Source organism: Rousettus aegyptiacus, unplaced genomic scaffold (assembly GCF_014176215.1).
Source record: "Rousettus aegyptiacus isolate mRouAeg1 unplaced genomic scaffold, mRouAeg1.p scaffold_m13_p_3, whole genome shotgun sequence".
In the NCBI taxonomy this organism is placed as follows: Eukaryota; Metazoa; Chordata; class Mammalia; order Chiroptera; family Pteropodidae; genus Rousettus; species Rousettus aegyptiacus.
Genome location: NW_023416306.1, coordinates 139,502,986 through 139,527,485, shown reverse-complemented (window position 1 = coordinate 139,527,485; position 24,500 = coordinate 139,502,986). Strand labels below are relative to the sequence as shown.

The 24,500-nt window shown below is 35.3% G+C and overlaps 1 protein-coding gene across 11 annotated transcripts in view; it reads right to left on the bottom strand.

Moving 5' to 3' along the window:
- FBXO34 (F-box protein 34) overlaps positions 1-24,500 on the bottom strand; it is a 71,596-nt gene that overhangs the window by 44,766 nt on the left and 2,330 nt on the right. The gene's annotated exons all lie outside the window — the stretch shown is intronic.

Sequence of the window (24,500 nt, the reverse complement as noted above, 5' to 3'; positions counted from 1 at the left end):
CCTCGAAACGGTTATGAGAGTTACCGTGTAATCCAGCGATTCCAATCCGAGGTATGTTCTCATGAGAAATGAAAACGTGTGTCCACACAAAAACTTGTACAGAGATGTTCATAACAGCATTATTCATAATATCAAAAAGTGGAAAACAACTTAAATGTCTATCAACTGATGAGTGAATAAACAAATTGTGGTATATCCATATGATGGATTATTCAGCCATTAAACTAATGAAACATTTATACATGCTATGACACGGATGAACCTTGAAAACATTAAGCGCAGTGAAAGAAGCCAGACACAAAATACCACATAATGTATGATTCCGTTTATATGAAATGTCTAAAATAAGTATATCCATAAAGCCTGAAAACAGATTTACTGGTTGCTAGAGGCTGGGAGGGGTGGGGAGAAAGTAGAATGACTGCTAGTAAGTATAGGGATTCTTTTTGGTACCTTCATGATAGCAAGTGGAACTCGCGTAACTTGAATCAAATGTTCTAAAATTGATTTTGATGATGGTTACAGAACTCTGTGAATAGCACTGAACTATACACTTTAGATGGGTTAATGTGTGGTATGCGAAATTATATTTCAATAAAGCTGTTACTTAAAAAAAATAGTAATGTTTACAAAGCATTGTGAAGAAGTACCAAGTATTAAGGAAATATATAAAAAGAACACTAACCTAATCTGGGAATTCAGAGGAGTTAAGTGAAGACCTGGATATATAATAAGCATTTAAAAGCAGAAAAGGGCAGGGCATGTCTGAATAACTACTAGTAGCTAAGAGAATTCAAGAATGGCTGGAATAGAGAGCCAAGGTAAAAGAGATAACACCATGCTTTAGAGATAATAACATGCTTTTATTTATTGAATCTTTACCTAGGTGCCAAACACTACTTACTCCAAACCCTTAAATATACTATTATATTTAATTCTAATAACTCTGAGGTATAGATGGTTATTATCCCCATCTTACAGATAAGGAAACAGAGGTATAGTGAGGGAAAGTAACCTGCCCAAGGTCAGAGCAAGTGGCACTATCACGACTTGAACTAAATAAAGTATCATGGTCCCAGCTTCCCACAATCTATAACACCATTACCTACCCTTTCCTGGAAATTGCCTATCGATTACGACACAGTTTTGTTTTTTTTTAATATTCAATCCTAAACAGTAGCCACATATATTATACATTTATACACAAGTTTCTTTGGTTAAGCAAATAAAGTATTTAACTTGGGCTTAGAGATCATGTTTTGTAACACTTGTACTTAACTTTTAAACCTTGGAATCACACTCAGCAACACAAGTTAATCACTTATTAGTGCTCTGAGAATTGAGGCTTCCTGAAAGACATTTCCTGTCTCACACTTAACTTGGGGAGAGGGAGTTATTCATTATATTATTAAAATTATTACTATTTGTGTGTGTGTATCCTCAACCCATATAATAGAATGTGCTTAGAATTTACTAGTATTTGTATAAAAAAGTGGATCAAGCTTAGGTTTCTAGCATGAACATCTGCATGGATGGTAGTACCTTTTAATGAACCTGGGGAAAGATGGCTGGGAAAAAAATTCTGAGTTCATTTTTAGACAAATGGAACTGAAAGAACTATGAGATATCCAAGTCGGGATGAATAAAAGGCAGTTGGCTCTGTGGACCTGGTCCTCAGAAAAACTGGACTAAGGAGTTAAACTTGGAAGTCTGGGCACCCAGCATGGTATCTCAAGCCGTAATAGACTAAATGCCTAACGAGAAAGCATAGATAGAGAAAAGGTCTTAAAACACTGGTTTTCAAATTTCAGCAAAGATCACAATCAACTGGCGGGCTTGTTAAAACACAGATGGCAAGGTCCCATCCCCAGTTTCTGATTTAGTAGGTCTAGGTGGAACCTGAGGATTTTCATTTCTAACAAGTTCCCAGGTGATGTTGATGGTCCTGGACTGGGGACCCACACTTGGCAAAGCAATGGCCTAGGGCGAAGTCCCACAGAACTCTGTTAAAGCAGAGGATGAGGAACTTAAAAAGGAGACCAGGAAGAGCCCGGAGTAAAAGAGAAGAAATACTACTCCAATTAAACTATTTTTACCAACATCACCAGCAACCTCCTAACTGATAATCCAGTGGAAATTTATGACTTCTTAAAAACTCACTAAATTCTTCTTGCAACAAATATTTATCCAACACCTACCATATGCCATGCACATCAGTCCCCTGCAACCTGACCCTATCTTCTCCTTTGGCCTCTGAAATACTCACTTGCTGCTGCTTCTTTTTTGAACACTTTTATCTCTGTTCCCCTCTTCCACCCACTCGAAACATTTCGAGGTTCCCCAGGATTCTGATCTTCATCATGTAAGCTCTCACAGGGCAATTTCGCCTAATCCCATAACTCGGAGTACCATTTAATGAACAATCATTCCCCCATACCTCATCGCTAGCATTGACTTTGCCACTGAGCTTCACATAATATTTCCCACTGCCAACCCCAACCAGACATTAACATGTTAAGCCTCTTTCCATGTTTTCTCTTCAAAAACCACAACCAACCACTTAGAGGTCCAAGCCAGCAATCTGTGAATCTTCCTAGAGCAACTGTTCTCAACCTTAGCTGCAAATCAGAACCTCCTAGAGAGCTTGAAAAAAAAGAATAACACCTCGCCCACAGGTCTAATAATAATATGGCAAAAATAATCTTGTTCTGTCTTTAACACACATGCACGCAAAATGCGTAACAAAAATGTTATGAGCACTTAATAAAAAGGAACTATCTTTATAACCATTTCAAATTCCAGCTCTTCTGAGGTCTTTTCTGAAGTTTCTGATTAATCAACAACTCTTTAAAAACTATTTCATTAACAAAAAGAAATGAAAACTGAAAATTGTTTATAAGTCCCCTATAAGGTAAACTTACAAAACTTAGGTTCAAATTCCTGTCCCCATTTTTTCCCAATATCTTTCGGTTTAAATCCTTAAAGTTCATTTATAAAGGGATTAGTAAAAGTTGTTAAATCAATACATCATGGGAATAACGTACTTCTAGTAGAATCTAGCCCATGGATAAGAAAACACAAACCAGTAAGTGAAGTCTATTGTCCACGGAGCCATTCACAGAGACAATGATGAACCATAAACGAAAAAAAAAAAAAAGGGACACCAGTATATTCAGACAAACTAGTAGGAAAAACCCATTGCACAGCGCTACTTAAAAGTGTTTGCAAATGAGACATTCAACTCTGCAGTGATACCAGAGCACCTTTGCACATCTCCTCTTTGGTGCTATTTTGTGTTTTGAGTGTTTTCAAAAGAGAATGACGAAGATTTAAAACAGCTGCTATCTTGCAAATAATAATGCTTTGTTTGTGCCCCTTGCCCAATGATGTTAGCAAACCTGTCTACTTTTCCTGAAAAGAAGTGCAAAGATCGGCAAATGGTGAGTCAGTGAGTTCATTTAAGGTTGTAGATTTCTGCCATTTTCACCCAAGATGCCAGTTTCTTACAGCTTTAGCACAGCAGAATAGCTCACGAATAGTCTGGAATATGTTGGAAAAATAAAGGAATTAAAGCCACCAAAATTTGAGACTGGAATAAAGAATAAGGGTTAGTTTTATTCCATTATTGTGTGTTTGCCTTTACCTAAACAATTAGTAGCATATTTGTGTTACAAATGAATTACAATTAAGTTATACATCTTAAAATTAAAATATATACTCCAATACCACTAGAGTATGTAAACACACTAAAAAAAAAATACTTTTCAAAAAAATTGACTGCCTTGTAAATGAAGAGGGGCTTACAGTTGTTACCTGAAAAGGAACCAATGGAAACAAGCTTTTTTTACATTTCCAGTACAGTTACAAAAGTATGTGGATGATGGGAAATGGAAGAAGTCTCCGCCCCTCCTTTTAAAAAACTCTGTATGTACGTATGAAGTAACAGTATCTCCAAATGGAGGGAAACACAGATGTTGATTAGAGTTATGAAAGCCTAATATTTAGGTGAGGAGTGGGGAAAGAAGAAATTTAAAGGTGTTTTCCAGTTCTATTTTTCAAGGTTAGGGGAAGTCTCTAATTTTTACACTTTATAAATTAACAAAATATGTATATAATCTACATGGTACCTAGTTCCAATATGATATCTGAGTCCTTCTGATAGCCCATCCCCTAAGATTTTACAGAGCCTGAACCTCTCCAATGGTACGGAAGTCATTTCACCAACAAAGACTGCTCAACTTTGGAAAGCTGTGCCTAAGGACTACTTGCAGGCTTTCAAATTTTAAAACCTAAATGCAACAGGAGGATACTTATTTAATACCATCGCAGTATTAGACCCTGGTATAGTCAGGGTCCCAAGTTGATGGGTGCATATGAGGTATATCTCAAGTGTTTTTCAGCAGACTGCCAAGCCAGGTGACATAACCAAGAACCTTTCTCAAGTGACCACCTGGATTCTCAGTAGGGAAAGAAACCATAAGAGCTGTGACAGCAACCATGCAAAAACTTGCTCATTCGATTCACTTATAAATGTATTTACTATTATAAATGGACCTTCGAAGCAACTGCTGAAATTTAAGAAGCAGAGAATTCTCTCTTTTGTTGTTCTCCTTTGTCATATCCAAAGAGTGATATTCTATCAGAACAATCCAGACCATTGTGGGTATCTTCTACTCCAAGCAATGAATGTACAACATCCTTGACTATTTCTGATACTCCACTTATAAGTCCCTTATACTTTGTCGTATCTGCCCAAAGTAGTTAGACTGGATTTAGAAAGAAACTTGCCAACAAAGAAAAAAACATTTCTTAGGCTTTAATCAATTCTTCTCTAAACCCAAGCGACACCATAAAATGTGTTTCCTATATCTAATAAGTAACGATTTAGCACTACTTTATAATTATAAAGCCTATTATAGCCATAGTAGTCAGACCCACTGCTAGCTATGAGAAAACGACGACTAAAGTGAGTTTCCCTGAGAATACCCCTCTATCCCTATACACTTAAGTCTTCACTTAACATCCTCTATGGGTTCATAATGTATAGTGAAACCAATTTACCACAGGCTAATATAAACAAGAGTTAAGTTCCGACGGAATCTCATCCTGATACTGAACAAAATGCTGTATTTGAAGACCTATACTTATTCCTAAATACTATGGAATCACTTGACGTAAAGCAAAGGCATTTTAATTTGTATCCTAACTAGCCTAACATCATACAAACTTCCTATACCACCAAGCAAAAGCAAACAGAAATTCATCATCCCAGGTCCAAATTTCTGATTCTAGCTGATAAACAGAAAAATTCCCAACAAAAATCATCTCCGTATGATATCCTGCTATTCAGTCCTAGAGGCTTGGTTGGAATACTCATCAGTAAACTGTTGTGAGGTCTCATGAAAGAAACTGTCATTTAAGGAACAAGAAATTGCTCCTTTACTTTCGTTCTTATTAGACTTTTTGCTTGCAACTTTGCAACCAGCTTGCCCATCCTTGCTGCTGGAGTTCCATTTACATCTTTTAGTCAGTCTGTCTGCTGGTCCCAAGAACCCCATGTTCCCCTTGGCTGCACTGTCTTCTTAGTAATCTAATCACTGTTCCTCCTGTACTCCTAGAACCGATCTAATGCCTATCTTCTGAACTGTACTATCTTCCAGACAATGACCAGAGCAGGGGACAAGAAATGTGACAATGGGTCCATGCGACATGGCTCACCTGTTTTATTGAGCTGTTTCATAAACTGTCCTGCCCAAGTGGCTTGGACTGTATGTACACCCTGGCTCACTCTGACAGACCTGCTCTTGACCCAATCTAACCCTTTGGACTGGGTATGGTTTCCCTTGGCCGCCCACCTTACACCTAAAATTTACTACTGAAGACAGAAGAGTAGCATTAATAGATTTCAAGAACTTCTTCCACTCATGTGAGAGAGAAAAACAAAACAAGGCAAATAACCTAAACTATCCCCACACCCGGTTTTAAAAAAGGCCCAGTTTGGGAGAGCAGGAAACACTAAACAAGAGTTTTACTCATTGACTCGCCCGAATTTTACAGCCAGCAGAGTGCGATGAGGAAAGTCTCACAGTGTTGCACCATAATGGGGGCACAAAAGCGCACACGCACACACACAAAATTTTTTTTTTCAGGAATTATTTCCTCCTGCCAGCCCTGCCCTAAACATCCATTGAGAAAGAAACTTTCAACATTTCTGAAGTCCAAGAAGTGGGACGGACTGTCAGTGTGTGTTTTGTATGGGAACAAAACTTCCCAATCATCCTGAGCACATATGATTCTGATTGTACACAGAGTTTCTGGGTATGAAAACAGTATTTTTTCATTCCTAGTTTTCTGGATGTGCTCCAAGACTACTTTTCTTATCAAATTATCTTTACTGAGATCCTTTTGGCAGGTGGGAGGGGGAGGGGAACCTATGAAAACATTTGCACATATGCGTTTCAGCACTTCGAGTAATGATACCAACTGTTCTTTGAGGTTCTAAAGAGAAAAACACAATCTAAAACTACCTGATCTTACCAAAATTTCCGCTGTGGGCAATCACCACCATATATAAATCACATAATCGTTATTATTGGCAGGGAGAAAAGGAAAAATTAACAGCTTCTGAGAATTTACTATATGCCACGTATTTAATATATTTTTAACTAAATCTTCCTAACAACCCTAATAGATGTGTACTATTATTGTCCAAATAGTACAGATGAGAAAAGGGGCACTGAGAGGCTAAGTAACTTATTAAATAACGCACGTAACTAAGTGGCAGGACCAGATCTGAACCCAAGCAGTCTGGCCACAAAATCTGGGCTACTCTGTGTTATACTACCCTCTACCCTTTTCACTCTCAAAGATGACCACTTGAACATTTCTACACCCTAGATCATTGGCTCTCTTTGCAATCCCAATTATCTTTTAGATTTTACTTTATTTAGGGAGAAAACCTGGCAAGTAAATTAAACTGTTTGGAGAGAATTAATGGCTGTTATATCTGCATTTGCACCACTCCAAGAATATGGGACCTCCCAACTGCTCACCCTATTGCAAAACTCACCAGCTGAGAGATTCTATCTAGTTACAAAGATTCCAATCAGTTTTATATTGCTTCATTCTTCCATATGATTGGTTAAAACAGAATCAAATATCTGTAACATGCAAGAGGTAAGGAAAGAAAAGTTAAAAAAAAAAAGTGACAAAGGAAAAGAAAGAATTCCTAAACTGGAACAGAACTTGTTAAAAGCCTTCTAATTGAGATTCAAGATATTGTATCCACAAAGCAAGGCAGGAAGCCATGAAAAGATAAAAAAGAATGAGAAAAACTCTTAGAAAAAAATTTTTAAAGGCAATATAAGGTTTGAAGTTCTGGAGATGAATTGAGAAAGTAAATCAAAATGAAGACAAAAAGTTATCAAAGGAGACACGGCAACAATTCAGGAGGTCAGCATGTGACTAATAATAATTCCAAAACAAGAAAACTTAAATTGAAGAGGAAGTTTTCAAAGAAATATGAATTTTCTACAACTGAAATATTAACAAATTAAGGAAGACTTTACACAAGTCCTCCAATTAATAGGGTCCACTCAGTGCTCAAATGAAGAGACCCACACCAAGACCTATTACTGAGAAATTTCAGACAACAATGATAAAAAAGATACTAAAAGCTTTCAGAGAAAAGGTAGTTCATCTACAAAAGAACAAGAATTAAAATAACCTAAGACTTCTCATCAATAATGAAGGATACTAGCCGATAATGGGACAATGCCTTGAAAGTTGACAGAATATTATGTTCAATCTAGAATTCTATTTCCAGTTTAAGAACAGAATAAAAACATTTTTAGACATGGAATTACTCAGCATTTACCTCCCATATGTCTTACCCTACTGTGTACCCCAGCAAAACAAGGCAAAGTGGAGGGGGGCGGGGAGAAAGAGAGAAAGAGAGAGAGAGAGAGAGAGAGAGAGAGAGAGAGAAATATATGGGAAGTAGAAGCATAATGAAGGCAAATCACATATGTTGCCTGAGCAGCAGTTCTAAATAAAGCACAGATTGATAGAGAGCATCAGGAAGGGAGTAAGACTAAAAGGAGATACTACATATATATACTATATACTATATATTTGATACTATCTTTAAGAAAATGGAAAAATTAAGTAAGTTTTAAAAACAATTAATATATACACACAAAAACAGAATACAACTGAGAACTCTTCTATGGGGAGGTATCCATATCCATCCCCAAGAGTGGGCATGTAACCAGGCTCTAACTATTCTAATTCTCTCCACCTTGCCATAGTGACTTGTCCAAAAATAAACACAGCACAGAACCAGTACTAGTGGGGGAAGGGGTGAAGAAGAGGATCTTGAAAATAAAGCTAAAAGGAGAAAAAAAAACATAGTAAAAGACCAGTTCTTTAAAGCAAAGTTTAAACACCTGGATTCAATCGTACTCCATCCTCTTGAACTCTCTAGGAAAAAATTTCCTTTTTGAGTTAAATTATGGTTGAGCTGGTTTTCTAACACAAAGATCCCTAACTAAAATACTCCTCTTTCAAAGCAGGAAGTTGAAAGATATTATCAACTATTAATGAAATAAAAATATATAGTATTTACCGAGGTGACCAGAGAGCTAAAAAGAATGATTTAACTATATCAGAAAGAGGGTGGTGAATGAGGTAGTGGCAGTGGGAAATAATTCTTCATGGGTCTCTATGTCTTGTAAGCAAGGCACTGTCTTTGCTCTTTGTTCTAGACTATCTTTTCAAGAATGGTCACACAGCAAACAGCTTTGGTAAGACAGAAATTGTCTTCCTCCAGAGCAGAGAGCAGGCATACTTATTGTCTCCTGCTGGAGCAAAGGGCAGGCATGCTTACTGCCCATAATAAAATATTTCGAATCTCTAAACTCAAAAGAGTTTTCCCCAGTAACAAAACCCATTATGCGAACAGATGTTATCTGGCCCTCTCTGCAGTGCCTTGTGGGAACTGAGGCTCAAGACGCTGGCACAAATGAATGCTAATACTCTGGCTATTGCTATTGCTCTGAGTAAAAATCTACTTCATCTCTGCCTCTGTGCCTTCTACCAACACAAGAGTCTAAGTCTTCTTTCAGCATCAATAAAACGGGCAGGCTAACTTGTTAGCTTCAAGTAGAGTAAAATCTACTAATGGCCTTAACAAAATGGGACATATTAAGAAGTGGAAGTATAAGCATGTTAACATGGGGTATTATCACTAGAAGAATCAAACGTAGAAACACCTGAAGTGGTTCCCCTGGGAAAGGGCACTGAAGTGGGGAGATAGGGGTGGGCAGGACAAAAGGATTCCTGTTTCCATCATAAACTCTTCTGAACCATTACATTTTCCTCCCACCATAAACATGTATTGGAGAAAAAAGTCACTGCTGGCTACTTCAAAGGCAAAAAAGAAGTGTACAAGAAAAAACATTTTTCAGTATTTTCATCCCACTAAAACTGAATGTGAGCATCAAGAAAAGTACTTAATTAAGTATGATGTTCTCATCACAGTTCTACAAACCTAGGAAGGAAACTTTCTTTCACCAATGATCATCTCAAGCCACAAAACGGTCTCAATGTATCTCCAAAAAAAGTACCTCGTATCTTGCTTTGGAGAATTTTTTTTTTAATAAAATGATTCTACTAGCCAGGTACACAATAGTGCCCTACAACCTCTCCTATGCAAAGCACATTACTGGCTTCAGCATATAAATATGTATCCTCAAGCATCATTTCCTGCAATTGTAGATTCTAATTTACCCCTCGAAATCACCATTGTTTTAAAACAAATTAAAATTAATTTATGATATTGAAGATAACCAGGTATAGTCTGAGGTGCCTTAGGATGGAGCAAGAATATTTTAATGGCAGGGTAGAAAAAAAATACCATCTTACAAGAAAAAAAAAAAAAAGACAAATAGCTCATTAGGGTTCAAAAAGCAATTCACATTAAAAAATCAGATTTTTCTAATCAAAACTTGAAATAACCAATTATTTTGTGTGGTAGACAATGGATGGCTATTTCCATGAGTATAATTTTATAAAAATAATAGGGAAGTTTTTCTCTTAAAAATCTAGAACAGCAAGACCTACCTACTTTCTACCCTTCTGTTCATTCCTCCGCTGAATTATACTTCCTTCCTGTACAGCCATATCAGAACTTTTGCTTTCCTACTGAATCTAATTTTTAGGGACAATGAAGGAAGACCATACAAATTCTGCCCCAGAGGTTAGCTAAACTATCTGGAGCTTAACTAAGTCTAAGTACTATTAGATCTGGTTAGGAGCCAGTTCTGGTTTTATTTAAAATATACTTTACATAAATTAGCATTAACTTTTAACATAGCATTACTGCTTCAATCACAGTGGCCTCATTCAATCTATCCAAATCATGGGAAGCTGGAGCAAATAAAGATAAAGGTGACTCTTTGTGACATTAGAGTTCCACCAAGTTGTTTCTGATTTCTTTTCTCACTTCTAGGTGCTATTCACTAGGAAGGCATTTCGTGCTGTGAAGTTCCTCTATAGGTCAGACTGCTTGGGTTTGAATTCCAGCTCCAAAACACTTACGAGCTAGGCAAGCTGCTTAACTTCTAAGACTAACTTTTCCACAAGAGAAAAGGGACAATACTTTCCTCATAGGGTTGTTATAAAGATTAAAAATGATAATACATGTAAAAATGTGTAGCATAAGGCCTAGTCAAAAGAAAGGAAGGAAGGAAGGAAGGAAGCTATTAATATTGCCACCCCTCACTTTGTGGAAAGCCACCTCCAGTAGGAAAGGGATGTTCCATCTGCACACAGTGGAACACGCTCAACCCTAGAGACTCTTTCTCATTAACTAAACCACCACAGAAGGCTATAAGCAGCAACTTCACCAAAAAGATGCTAGAGACCTAAGGCAGATGATGGATTTCATCAAGCTAAACTCGGTCTCTACATTCCAACAGACTATACAGTGAGTCTTTAAACTTTGATTTCATTATGGAACACAGTGGTCTCCAAAAGCAAAACTTTTAAAAATAATGGAAACAATGCTTTTAAACATAAATGTTATTTACAGCTAATTTTCTCACATTACTTTCTTTCCTACCTTCACCCATTCAACAAATGTTTTCAGCACCTAAAAGACACTTGGAATACAGTGAATAAATAGTCAAAGCCCTCAACTAATAACATTCTGGTGGTGAGAGAGACAATAAGTAAATGACATATGTTTCAAGGAGGCAACCACTACGGGGAAAAAATAGACTACAGTAAAGGAACTTGGAAATGCAGGGGGAAAAGAGCAGCTGCCATTTTAAACAAGGAGATGAACACAGGCTTCCTTGAGAAGGCGATATGTAAGCAGATTTGGAGGCAGTAAGGAAGTTTGGCATGAAATTTTATCTAAGAGAACAGTGTTCTAGGCACAGGGACCAGCCCATGTAACTCCTGAGGCAAGCGCCTGCCTACCGGATTAACAATGCCAACACTACCTAACAAACAAAACCATCAGCTAGCGCTATTAGTTTCTTAATGATATTTGCTCCCCGTCTCCCACCAAAAAAGAAAAATCTGTGCTAGCAAAACCTAAAAAAAATTCTACTTAAAAATATCATTCATTCAACAAATATTTAATGAACACATGTGCTAGGTATTCAGTAAATATTTGTTGAACAAATGATATTTTTCTACACTATGAAGACATCATGAAGACGCTTGAGGTTGACTATGAAGCCCATTAAGTATATGAAGCACTTTTCCTGTTCTTACTAGGCCATCTTTTTTTTTTTTAAGAAACAGAGATTTACAGAAATTTGACCTCCAGATAAGGTGGAACGATACTATACTGAAAGTATCTCAAAGTCTCTATCACTGGAGCATAGGCAATGGCCCCTTATTAAGTTTCTCTACCTAAATAGATGATAATTTCAAAAGTACTAACAATGATATTACGTTAATATCTTTCCCCCATACCCCTGAAGGGCTAAAACATTGCTAGTGGAAGTCTAATAATTTTTCTACTACCTTCCCAAGATTCACTTCAAGTAGATAAAAAAAATGCAATTTACCAAGTTCAAGGTGCTGTGCCATCTGCTATGGTAGCTAACAGGTCTCTGCTCTCCAAGATCTCACATTATGTGGTATGGGAAAACATATGCATATACATCCTTTTTTATACTATTTCTTACTTCAAAAATAAACACAGGTCATAATACCACCTGGTTGCATTGAAAATTATTGACTTTTTCCCTCTAGTTCCAACCAAAAGGTTACAGAATTAAAAACACATTTTAAAAACACTTATTATTCTAAAAAAAAATAACTTTAGCAGAATTATATAATTTATCTGAAGCCCCTTATCAACTGGAATAAAAGGTTAGAAATTTGAGAACTACCACAAGAAATATTATATAAAAGGAACCAAATGTCCTAGACCAGAAAAAACTTAAGAAGCTCATCACTACCAAACCAGTATTACAAGAAATGTTAAAGGGTCTTTAAAAAAAAAAAAAAAATCAAAAGCATGAATGAGAAAATATCGCAAAGAAAAACTTCTCACTGACAAAGGCAAACACATAATAAAAGCACTGTATCAACCAACACTAAATATAGTACAAAGGTTAAAAGGCAAAAGTACAGCATGCAAAATTACAACAATAAATTAAAGGATACACACAAACATACACATAAAAGTAAAAACATAAACATAAAAGGAGTGGTAAAAATGGTAGTGATTGTAGAATGTGTTGGAACTTAAGCAGCCATCAACTTAGATCGCTATAAACCTAGCTTGGTGTATATGAAATACATGGTAACCACAAACCAAAAATCTAAAAGGAAAGAAATCCCAACACGACACTACAGAAAGTCATCGACATATAAGAGAAGAGAGCAAGAGAATAAGGCACAGAAAACTATAAAAACAATCAGAGAATAATTAATAAAATGTCAGTAACTACACACCTATCTAATACTTTAAATGTAAATGTAAATTAAATGCTCCAATCAAAATATGAATGGATAAAGATGTGGTACATACATAACGGAACGTTACCTGACTATAAAAAAGAATGAAATCTTGTCATTTGAGATTGGATGGACCGAGAGGATGCATGCTAAGTGAAATAAGTCACACAAAGACCATGTGATTTCACTTACATGTAGATTCTAAAAACAAACAAACAAACAACAGAAACTTATGAATATAGAAAAAAAACTATGCTTGCCAGAAAGGATGGGGGTTGGAGGTTGGAGGCTGGGTAAAAAAGGTGAAGGAATTGAGAAAAACAATTGGCAGTTACGAAATAGTCACATGTAAGTACAGCCTGGAGAATATGGTCAATGATATTGTAATAACTACATATGGTGTCAGGTAGGTGCAAGACTTATCAGGGAATCATTTTCTAAGTTATAAAAAATGTCTGACCACTATGTTGTACACCTAAAATTAATATAATATTGAATGTCAACTGCAACTGAAAAACAAAATTTTTTTAAAAAGAATCAAATGGAATTTATCTGTTGATTAGTTTCTTTTTCCCCAACTAAGTTAATGGGTACATTAAGGTTAGTTGAAAACATGGGTTTAGAAATATACAAACTGCCAGTTATAAAGCAAGTCCCAGGGATGTAAAGAACAGCATAGGGAACACACTCGATAATACTGTAATAATTAAGTATGGTGTCAGATGTAAACTAGACTTACTGGGTGATCCCTTCATCAAGTCATATAAACGTCTAATCACTATGTTGTATACCTGAAACTAATACATGTATGTCAACTGTAATTGAAAAATTAAAATTAAAGGCTAGTTGAAAACATATTTCTAAGGAATGTATATGATAAGGAATGTACATGAGAGAAAAGTTTTTTTAAAAAATTATGCATTTTAACCTTATGCCCTAATCCATTTTTTCATTAAGAGAGCAACTCCTGAAAAAAAACACATTACTTGCTTATCTTCCTGTCAGTTTACCATGAAGTATTCATGGGTAGGAGAGTTTCTTTTCTAAGGAGAGTTTCTTTTCTAACCTTAACCATCAGTCTCCTTTAGGACTAGCCAAAATAAAATGAAAACATGCTGTGATATGCTTTACCCAACTTAGCATTACATTACGTAGTTGTGTAGTCCATGTTTTCAAGGCATCTTAAGCTAGAGTAACAGTACTTTCTCTACTTAAATGCCCCATCAGGCACATTACAGCTAACCTGTCATCATCATGGTTTACTGATGAGATTAGAAAATACAAAAACTATGTTAAAAAAAATGTGGAAAAATAGGTGTACTCTCAAACTGCAAATATTCTTTGACTCGGTAGTTCCAATTCTAGAAATTTATTCCACAAGCCAACCTATAAACAAGGTTATTCACTAAAGCATTAGAAATAGGAAAAGATAGTAAAAAAAAAAAGACTCCATTTCTCAACTTCCCTTGCATTCATATATGACACTAACTTCTGGCTAACAATTTGATGGGAAGTATTGTTAAGTGCCAGGTTCTAGAAATCTTCCTGAAAAAAAGGCTGGCATGTAACCTTTGCCCCTTCTTGCATCTCGCAGCTTGAAATGGGTTGCAATAGTTGGAGATCCAGCTAGGTTAATGAGGATGCAAGCAACATATGGTAAAGCAGTGACATCACAAAAAGAGCTCAAGTAATCAGAAAGTGGAGAGGGGACAATGAAGACAGACTAGAGGGCCAGCCATCTCTCAATCTCTCTCTCAATTGTATAGAACAGGTGTGTAACATTTATTCTATACAATTGTCAAAACTCATCAAACTGCCTGCTTAATATCTGTGCATTTTACTGTATTCATTATGCCTCAAAATATAAATAGAGAAAGTGCTGAACCAATTGCTATTCTAGCTGTAGAACACCTATCGGAACTTTTATGAGACTTTGTTGTTTAACCCACTGTTGATGTAGGTTTTCTATCACTAATATACTCTTCATATACCAATAGGTAAAAAATAACAAAATCAATTGAAAAAAGCAATATAGCAGTATGTAAGATATGCTGCCATTTATGTTTTCTTAGGTAGGGAGAGTTGAATTGGTTGCCTCCAGTGAGGGGAAAAGTGTGCCCGTGGAAAAGAAGAGAGAAAACTCACTTTCTGTATCTTTTGCATTTTGAACCATGTGAACACATTACCTATTTGACAAATAAATTTTTCTTTAATCCTATTAAAAATTCCATTTAATTTTTCAAATTTTCATATATTTTCAGATTTTAATGATTTAAAGACACATTGACTTTAGTTTCAAAACGATCCCACATTGAACTAATTACCCCAAGAATTGCTAGCCGCCAAAATGACAAAATAATAAAAAAAAATGCTGGAAGGGGGAAATAGGTATGAAGAATGCTGAGAATTCTTCTTTCAAGAGAAAAAGGCAAGAAAACATTTTAACCAAAAAGAAAAGCATTGAGGTCATTCTACTGGTAGAAATATATACTATATATGTTTTAATTTCTCAATCTCTGCTTTGAGTGAGGAACAAACAAAAGCCGCTAACTAAATCAAATAGGCCAAGAAGACTTTTCTGATTAGCTGAAGGAATAGTACAAAAGCTTCTTTTTCTTGTTAGGGTAGTAAAGATTATGAAGAGTTACAAACAGTAACATGACAGTCTGTGAGTTAGATTAGAAATTGAAATAAAATGAGAATTTTTGAGAAATTTACTGAATTGACATTAGGTGGCTTTCTTTCTCAATGCTATTTTAAAATCTGCATATGAAAATCTTACCTTTTTCATGGTATAAGCAATAAAACAATCACTCAAAATCTACTGCACTCTTAAACAGACCGTTTAGTTTTGTGTCGGCTGCCCAAGTCTTGGCCAACACATACATGTTTTTTTGTCTATGATTAGTATGATTCTTGCATGTGATTTTGTGTATAATTAGTGTATATATTTTATATTCCATTTTCATATACTTATTTCTTTGTAATAATTAAACTGCACAAAATAAAAAATGTTCACTTTAGAAATATCCATAAAATTTTGGATTTTCATTCTTAAAAGGTAACTTGGTAAGAAAGTCGTTTCTCACACAAATGCCAGATGACTATCCACATCCTACAGTAGAGGCCACCAACCATGGACGGATCCATCTCAATTACAAACAACCTCTCAAGTGATAAATACAATCATTTAAACCCAGAAAAGAAACATCATTTACATCCTCTGGCTGATAACAGTGAATACAAACATCAAATTGTTTCTACTGAGGTTGGGAAGGTTACAAACAAAATCACTAACCCTTTAGAAAGTAGTAGTAACTAGTGTGGAAATTTCATTTGGGGCCTCTGAAACACATGTAGGCACAGACAATAATCATTAACCCTTTCAAAGTAAATGCTCCTGGTGGCAAAGTTGACATTTTCCAGTACAGTTCTTTGTGCTATCCTATAAAGCAGAATTTCAGCAACACGGACTAAATGAACATTCAAATGCAGAAAGCTCAAAGCAGGCATAATGAACATTTGATGAATGAACTGAACACTAATAGTTTTGAAACAATACAATGCACAGGGAAGTAAAATTAAAATTAAGCTTTACTTCTCTGAATAATGTCTACACTATAAATATACAATACAAATGACAAATTTCTTGAAGAAAATTGAGTAACTATACTGAAGTTCACTGACGAAGGCTTGACATGGTTTTCTTCTAAAGGGGGAAAAGAACTATCTGCCAAGAACATTACAATGAATTCATACTGAGTCTTCAAAAATGGTATCGTTAATAAACCAATAAGACTAACATGCTCTGAAAACAGAAAAGTGATAAACGTACACTCATTATTTTTTTTAAATTGTTAAGGGAAAAGGTAAAGATTAGTTTTCTTCTAACTTCTCCTAAATGATCAATTTGGGGGTGAAAAAGGACTAATCAATTTCATATGGCATGCCCCAAAAATATTAAATAAACGGCGTAAACACAAGGAGAGGGATTACTCAAACTTAATTTTAACAAATTTTTACTTGATTCTATAAGAAATAAAGATTAGTAACTGTCAGTCCGGTCCTTAACGAATTTACCCAAGAAACCAAAATCTTAAGACTTTTAACAGAAATTCCCACTGGATGATAACACTGAAATCAGAGCTATTAAACAAGAGAAAGATCTGGCAAATGTTTAGTAAAAGAATTGCTTGGAACACTGGGGACACATGAAAAGACCTTCAATAATATAAAACCATAGTATTTCAATAGTCCAACAAATGAGCTGGCAAGCAGATTTTAATCTTCAAAATTAATGATATCCTTTAAAGAGTCATGCTCCCCTCCTACCTCTCTTAAAAGGAAGGGAAATTCATGAGGCATTCATAAAGGAACAATTCTTAAGAGAAGCTTTATAAGTCCTAATTCTCTACTAAAATAATTAAAATTTAAGCATGATAGACAAGATAGAATCACGAAATAAAACAAACTACAATTACAGTAAGAATCAAATAATTTTTTGGTAATAAACCCAAGAATATTTTAGATAACTGAAAAAATTTATAATATAAATGCTAAGCCCGTAGATGAAATAAAGGAGAAAATAATTCATTTTTTAGTTTCAGAAATAAAATAGTAACTAGTGTGGCGGCATAGGTTTTCACTTAAATTTCAAAACCGTCAAATTTTTTAAAAACTCGGTTCTGAAATGCTTTATAATTTTTAAGTTTAAAAGTATTTTATACTATAGTATTAAAAACACATGCAACTAGAATGTAAAACTTGAGAAAAAGTTACAACCTACTGCTAATAAAACAAAAATTTGAACTTTCTAGAAATGTTAGTATTTTGACTAATAATCCATTTTGTTATCGATATTTGCCAAAAAGGGAGTAAAAATCAACAAGGTGTTAATCAATAAGACAAAAGATAAATTCTTAAATAAAGGCTGCTACTTGCCAAAGAATACATAGAAAATCTATAAAATAGTGCTAAGAAAAAAAGTAACACAACCAATGCACTTAGCAAAATGCCTGGCATTTAAAACACACTGCACTTTTTTAAGTAAATGAATAATCAACAAACGGGTCTAGAAACTCAACAAGTTAAAAATTTTGGTGTTTAACTATTTTATTAAGCTAACCATATAACATGTTAAATAAAACACAGGCAAAGAAAATGTCAAATGAAAGATAAGATTCTTAAAGCACAAAACCTATGACATTCTTTGGACTTATTTTCAGGATTCATTTTCACAGCCCTCTTTGTAGTGTCTCAAATGAGCTAAAAAATTGTGATGGTGATAGAGCTCTCACCTAAGCCTGAACTAGAGAAACCTCTCCCCTAAGCGTAAAGTGACTAGAGTGTATATAGAAAGTACCAAGAACCTCAAGAGAATAATCCTGATGACTGAACTTGAAATAAAATCTCTTGCCCTACTTTGGAAACAAGTTTGCCTCTCCCGGTTCCTGGGCAATGGAGCAAATGTGTCCTTTGAGACTTCTTTATCAAACTCAGATTTCATCTTCAGAAACTCCAGCTAATCGATAATTCCCTAATGCAGTTCCAAGAGTGGTTTTACAGCTACAAATAGACGACTTTGTAAACAAAATTATATTTTTTCATTTTCAAGAAGCAAATGAACACTTTAATACAAAAAACTCATCCTACAATTGAATCTGCTAGAAGGCAGACGACTAAGTGAACCAGCAGAGTAGAAAACAAAATAGAACTTCAAAAAAATTTTTTAAGATACAGAGTTAAATAGCCCAGGCAAGCCCCTAAAGATAAGAAAGAAAAAAAAGCTAAGCCTTTAATTATGAGTCTAGATTTGGGGACATGAGATGTGAAGCTTAGAATTTAATAGGGGAGATAAGACTAATACACATGAAGCAATTAGAGAGCAATAAACAACAATATGTAATGAACTGCTAAAGTGTGCTAAGTGGCTGAGTACTCAATATACACCATAGGAGTTCAGGAAATGGAACGACTGCAGAGGGACCGCAGAATCCAAGGAGGTTTCATGGGCCCAGGCTTCTTGTAATAGATGATTATATTTGGAGAGAGGGAAGGAGGAAGGCTAGGCTGAAAAAACTGCCAAATTGAGCACCAGGTTTGCTGCAGGCAGTTCCAGAAATATGTGAGGCAGAAGGATGGAATGACCATCTTACTGAAGTCTTAAAAACTACATTTAAACATGTTGCCACAGAAACCTAGGGCAAGAGAATAACATCACAGTGGAATTTTTGTTCAATTAACCTGGCAACTGTACAAAAACAAAGAAGAGAGCAAATACGGATTTACGAAAACATAGACAATTATAAAAATCTAAATTCGGAATAATCAGTGGTCTAGATCTGTGCTACCCAATACAGAAGCCACTAGCCATATGTGGCTCTTGAGCACCTGAAATAGCGCCAGTCTAAACTGAGATGTGCTCCAAATATAAAATGCACACTGAATTTCAAAGACTATGAAAAAAAGAATGTAAACTATCTCAATAATTTTCGTATTGATTACATGTTGAAATTATGATGTTTGGGGTATATGGTATTAAATAACATATTAATAAAATTATTTTCAGCTGTTTATTTTTACTTTTTTAATGTGGCTAACTGGAAATTTTTTACTTACATGTAACTTACATTATATTTCTATTGAGCAGCACTGTTCTCCGCTTATGTCAACTATCCTGACCCATTCCCATGATTTAAAATAATTTTAATGTGTCCATAAATACATGTTTATAAATTTTATATCTATACATGTACCATTATACTAATATATCTTACATACAGTATAAACATACACAAAAATAAATATTCGAAGGATGAAAAAATAATAGAAATTCTATTTTTCTTTTTTGCAATCCAATGGACTATCCCACACACTCCATATTGGAGGCCTAGAGTGTTGGCAGAGACTGATCAGGAAAAGTCAAATCCAAGCAAAGGTTTCTGGTTAACTATGGGAGCAAAGGAGAGGGGATGACATAACGGACATCTACTATTTGCTAGTCAGCATCCAGTAGCCCCTAAATTTCCCTTGGGAATCTACTCTTCTCTCAGCATGCTGTTGAGGTAGCAATGATACCATCCCCAGCTCCAGGGGTAGACCTGGGCTGGCTAAACAAATTAACAAGTCCATATTTTTAGTGGCTGGTGCAGAAATATCAGAAATATAACTCAAAGTCAATGACATGCAAGAAGACATTTGCTGGGCCTTCTGGGAAGCAAAAGTCTCTTCTAGCAGTAGTTCTTAAGCTGAGGCTTATAGATACCACCCTTTCCCCCAATGGATTTAGGTGGAGATAAACTCAGATGCGGGGGGGAAAATTATAACTTTCACTAAACTCCAAGTGAAATTTAGTATTTCCTTCCATTGTTAATTCAATCAACAAACCACAATATTAGCAATATCTGTCACTCTGTAACCAGTAGAAATCCCAGCTATCTTTCTATCACATGATCACTGGTTGCAGAGCCCTCCAAATAATCATATTCATCAGTATTTGGAAATTATTAGACCCATACTAAATCTTATTATTTAATAAAGAAGTGCATTCTATTTTATAGTTTAAAAAAACATTTTGATAACTAATTTTAATATAACTGTTTTTCTTTATAGTCTTATGTATTTTATTTTAAAATATTATTCAGAAAAGGGGTCCTATAGGCTTCAGGCTGCCAAAGGGGTCTATGGAACAAAAGTGGTCAAGAGCCCTCCCTGCCCTAGAGCTTCGGTGGAAGCACTCTGCTTCGCCCTCTGTGGGCCTGAAGACATGAGGACTTAAGCCTTGAGGACAGCAGGCCTTGAGCAGTTGAACATGCTGCGACCACAAAGGGACCGACATCATAGAAGTAGAGCTCATTAAATGAAAAAAAGAAGAGAAAGACAAGGTTCTGGTCACTTTGAAATAAGTGGATCAAGCTTTACCTTCAGACTTTTCAGTATTGTGAGCCAATAAATTTGAGTTGGTTTTCTGTTATACTCACAACATAAAAAATCTAAATGGCAGTTAATTTCAACGGTTACTATCTCAGGGAATTAGAACAATACGCAGTCTTTGCAGAAAAACAGCAAAATTGGAAAAGCCTTAACTTTGTCACATCGAGGGAATCTAGCAAAAATGACTTGTTTTTCAAACTGAGTGTACTGAAGTGTACTCAGTACTCATGCCAATCTAATCTCACGTGGACTTCCTATTTTATAGAGGATAGACAACTAAAAATGACATTTTCCAGATGCCCTTGAAGCTGAGGTTTCACACGTGAACTAAGTATGGACAAGCAGACATACCTGCATAAGATATTGAGAGCGGAAAGTACCATATAATGATGGTTCTAGTACAGCAAACAAAATAGAGTCAATAATATTGTAATAACTATGTATGGTGCCGGGTGGGTACTCTAGGGGTGGATCATTTCATAAACCAAATAAATGTCTAACCATTATGCTAATAGAACATTGAATGTCAATTGTAATTTAAAAAAATTCTAAACTGTTCATTCAGCCCAAAGTTTACGTATCTTTCTTTTTCAATAAATCCCATTTCCTACAACTGCTTAGAGCAAATGTTCTTGCTACAGATTCTTGAAGAGTAAGTACAAAATAACAGGGATATAAAAAGAGAAGCATCCTAATAGCAATTAGAACCCTAACAAGAGTTAAGTTATGGATAGAGATGTAGGTACGACCTGTAAAGAATTATAATCAAGGAACGCTAAGAAGTAAGGGCCAGATTACAAGTTGCACAATGAAGAATCAAGAAAAGAGCTTTGGATAGCTTGGATCTGGAAAAGAAAGAACTACCAGCAAAGCTGAGAAATCAGGAGAAATCAGACACAGGCAAAGAAAGAAGAGAGAAGACAACTCAAAAAATGAAAAGATCTTCTACACAACTCAATACCAAAGATGACAAACAGGATAAGAATTCAACTAAGATGCTTTTCACATTACATTCTTCCTCAAAAATTGTCATTGGGTACAGAATAATGCTCAAACTCCTTCCAAAACTGGGTCCCAACTACCCTTGTTTGCTACTGTTCCTTTATACTGTAACTTCGTAAAGTCTATCTGAAAAACAAAACACCTCTTTCTCTGGATCCTAAAGGCTCAATCCAAGACCCACACCTAGGAAGCTTTCTCTAGCAGTCCCAGTTGCCCCCTTTAAATTTATGTAACATTTATTTACATCTCCCTTTATATACCTAACTAAAATCCAAACTAAATTATAAGCTTGAAGAGAACAGGGCCTGTGTTCTTCATTTCTTTATATTCTGAATACCTAGCATAATGCCATTCAAATGTGCTGCTAACAAAGCAGACCCTTTGAACAGGTCGTTTCACAAGAAACTGGTGCAAATAAGATTGCAGGAGATTAAAAGTTAATTAAATTGACTTGGAAGTGCATGAAGGAACTTTCTGTGATGATGGTAATGATCTAGATCTTGACAAGGTTATAGGTTACACAGATGTATGAACTTGTCCAAATTAAGAGAATGGTACACATAAGTACTACACCATTTTACTGTATGTAAATTTTACCTAAAAAATAAATAGTTCATGATAAGTATGCTGAAGTGATTAGGGGTAAAGAATACTTACTTTAAAATACAATAAAAATATAAGATGGATTAATCGATTGATAGAAGGAGAGAGGGAGCATAAGATGGATGGAGAGAAGCAAAGACAGTAAAATATGAATTAAAGAATTGGTTGTGGGTATTTAGGTATTCATATAAACATTTCTTGCAACTTTTCTGACTGAAATTTTTCATAAAATGTTAGAGAAAGAAGGCAAAGAGAAACAAAGATAGTGAGAGGCTCACATATTTCAGAAATCTGTCAATTTAAAGTACTGACAGAAAAGAAGGTATTACATGTGTGAGAGTGGGATGTCTGGATCTTCTCTCTACCTCTAATTTTAGTCTGCCTACTCGAACTAGTTCTGGCCCTAGGTTCAAGGAAAGTACTCACTCACTAAACTTCGTTTATTCTAGGACAATCCAAATTCGAAAAGCTCTGATAATCTGTTCTCCATTTTTTTTTACCTGAGTTTCTAATACTTCCTTAAATAGGCCTTTAGATGAGACCTCTAGCCAAAGTGGCATAATATAAATGGTTCATCCTGTTGGTCTAATTCCAGCCTCTCAGACCCGTAGCCCTCCATGGCAAAAAAATAAAGTTAAAACAAAGGTCAAAGGTCTATGCAGCAAGGACAATTCATCTGAGTGTCACAGTCCGTGGCTAAGAAGCTGGCACGGAGGTACTCAAAAAAATGTATGTCACATGAATGAAATGTGTGTGTGATAATATAATACACATAAATAGCACTTAGTTTCAGAGTGTGCTAGGATTCTGAGAGTGAATATTTAAATAGGAAAGATCTGAAGCCTCTTCTGTGGAGAGCTAACTACAAGAAAAACTTGGAAACAAGAGCTTGATAAACTCAACCAAGTAACACCTACGTTTTAATCATTAATGCTTTCCCAGATAACACAGTAAGTTCATCAGCTTCAAAATACCATAAGCATGAACTAAAAGAGAGAAGATAAATTATGCAAAGATAAGGATTGACAGGAATTCAATTTCCAGATGACCTAAATGCATTTGGAGTTAATCTGCCCTTTTTTGTTATTGTTGTTTCCAAAGGACTGCAGATTATGCACTTGCTGAGTTTTGCCTTTGTCACACATGACCTAACAAGGAAGGCATTCATTATACCATAGTAGCTTCCCTCAAGTATCTGGTTTTAAACAGCTGCAAGTTTTGGAAGGTAACACCAAATGATGTCTCTCCCCAACAAATATTAAAACACGTTAAGGTCTACTACGATATCAAGACCAAATTAAACTGGCTCGGCATAAATTTTAAGTTTAGAAGATAAGGTAGAGTGTTTGTGTTAGAATGTAATTCTACCTGTTACTAGAGTAATTGACCCAATAAACATATTCTAAAGAATTTCTAAAATACAGCACTTTTCATTCCTCATATTTGCTTTTATCTCTCTAAAAAATGCTGTATCATTAAAGACTGGTTGTTTCAGTCCCTTCAAATGCTGTAAATGGATAAAAGGACAAAATATTTTAAAATAATAATTAACCTGATCTCAAATAAATTTCCATTTATAAGAAGTAAAAGCTTCTTTCTACATTTAAAACTGCAAGGCCTAGGTGAAAAACATCCTGCAAAGTAGAAACAAACTAAAAATGTTCCAGGAGAGTTAGTTATGGCTTGTTAAATAGTTATGCAACTGTATGAATAAGCTGGCTTTTTTATAACTGTCATTGTTCCTCAGTCACATCAGAATACACTAAGACATTTATTCTCTACCTATAATTCATTTTCCATAAGGAAAAATAAGTTTCATAACTGCTAACAAAACAAGGGAAAAAATGCACTGCCAAGGAGGAGCTATTTAATTATCATCATTTATGTCTTTCAATTCACATTTAGTTTGACTTTCATCCCTTCCCGTTTACTCATCAGTACAGTTCATTAACAGAGAAATGCAGCCTGCCCCGGAAAGACCA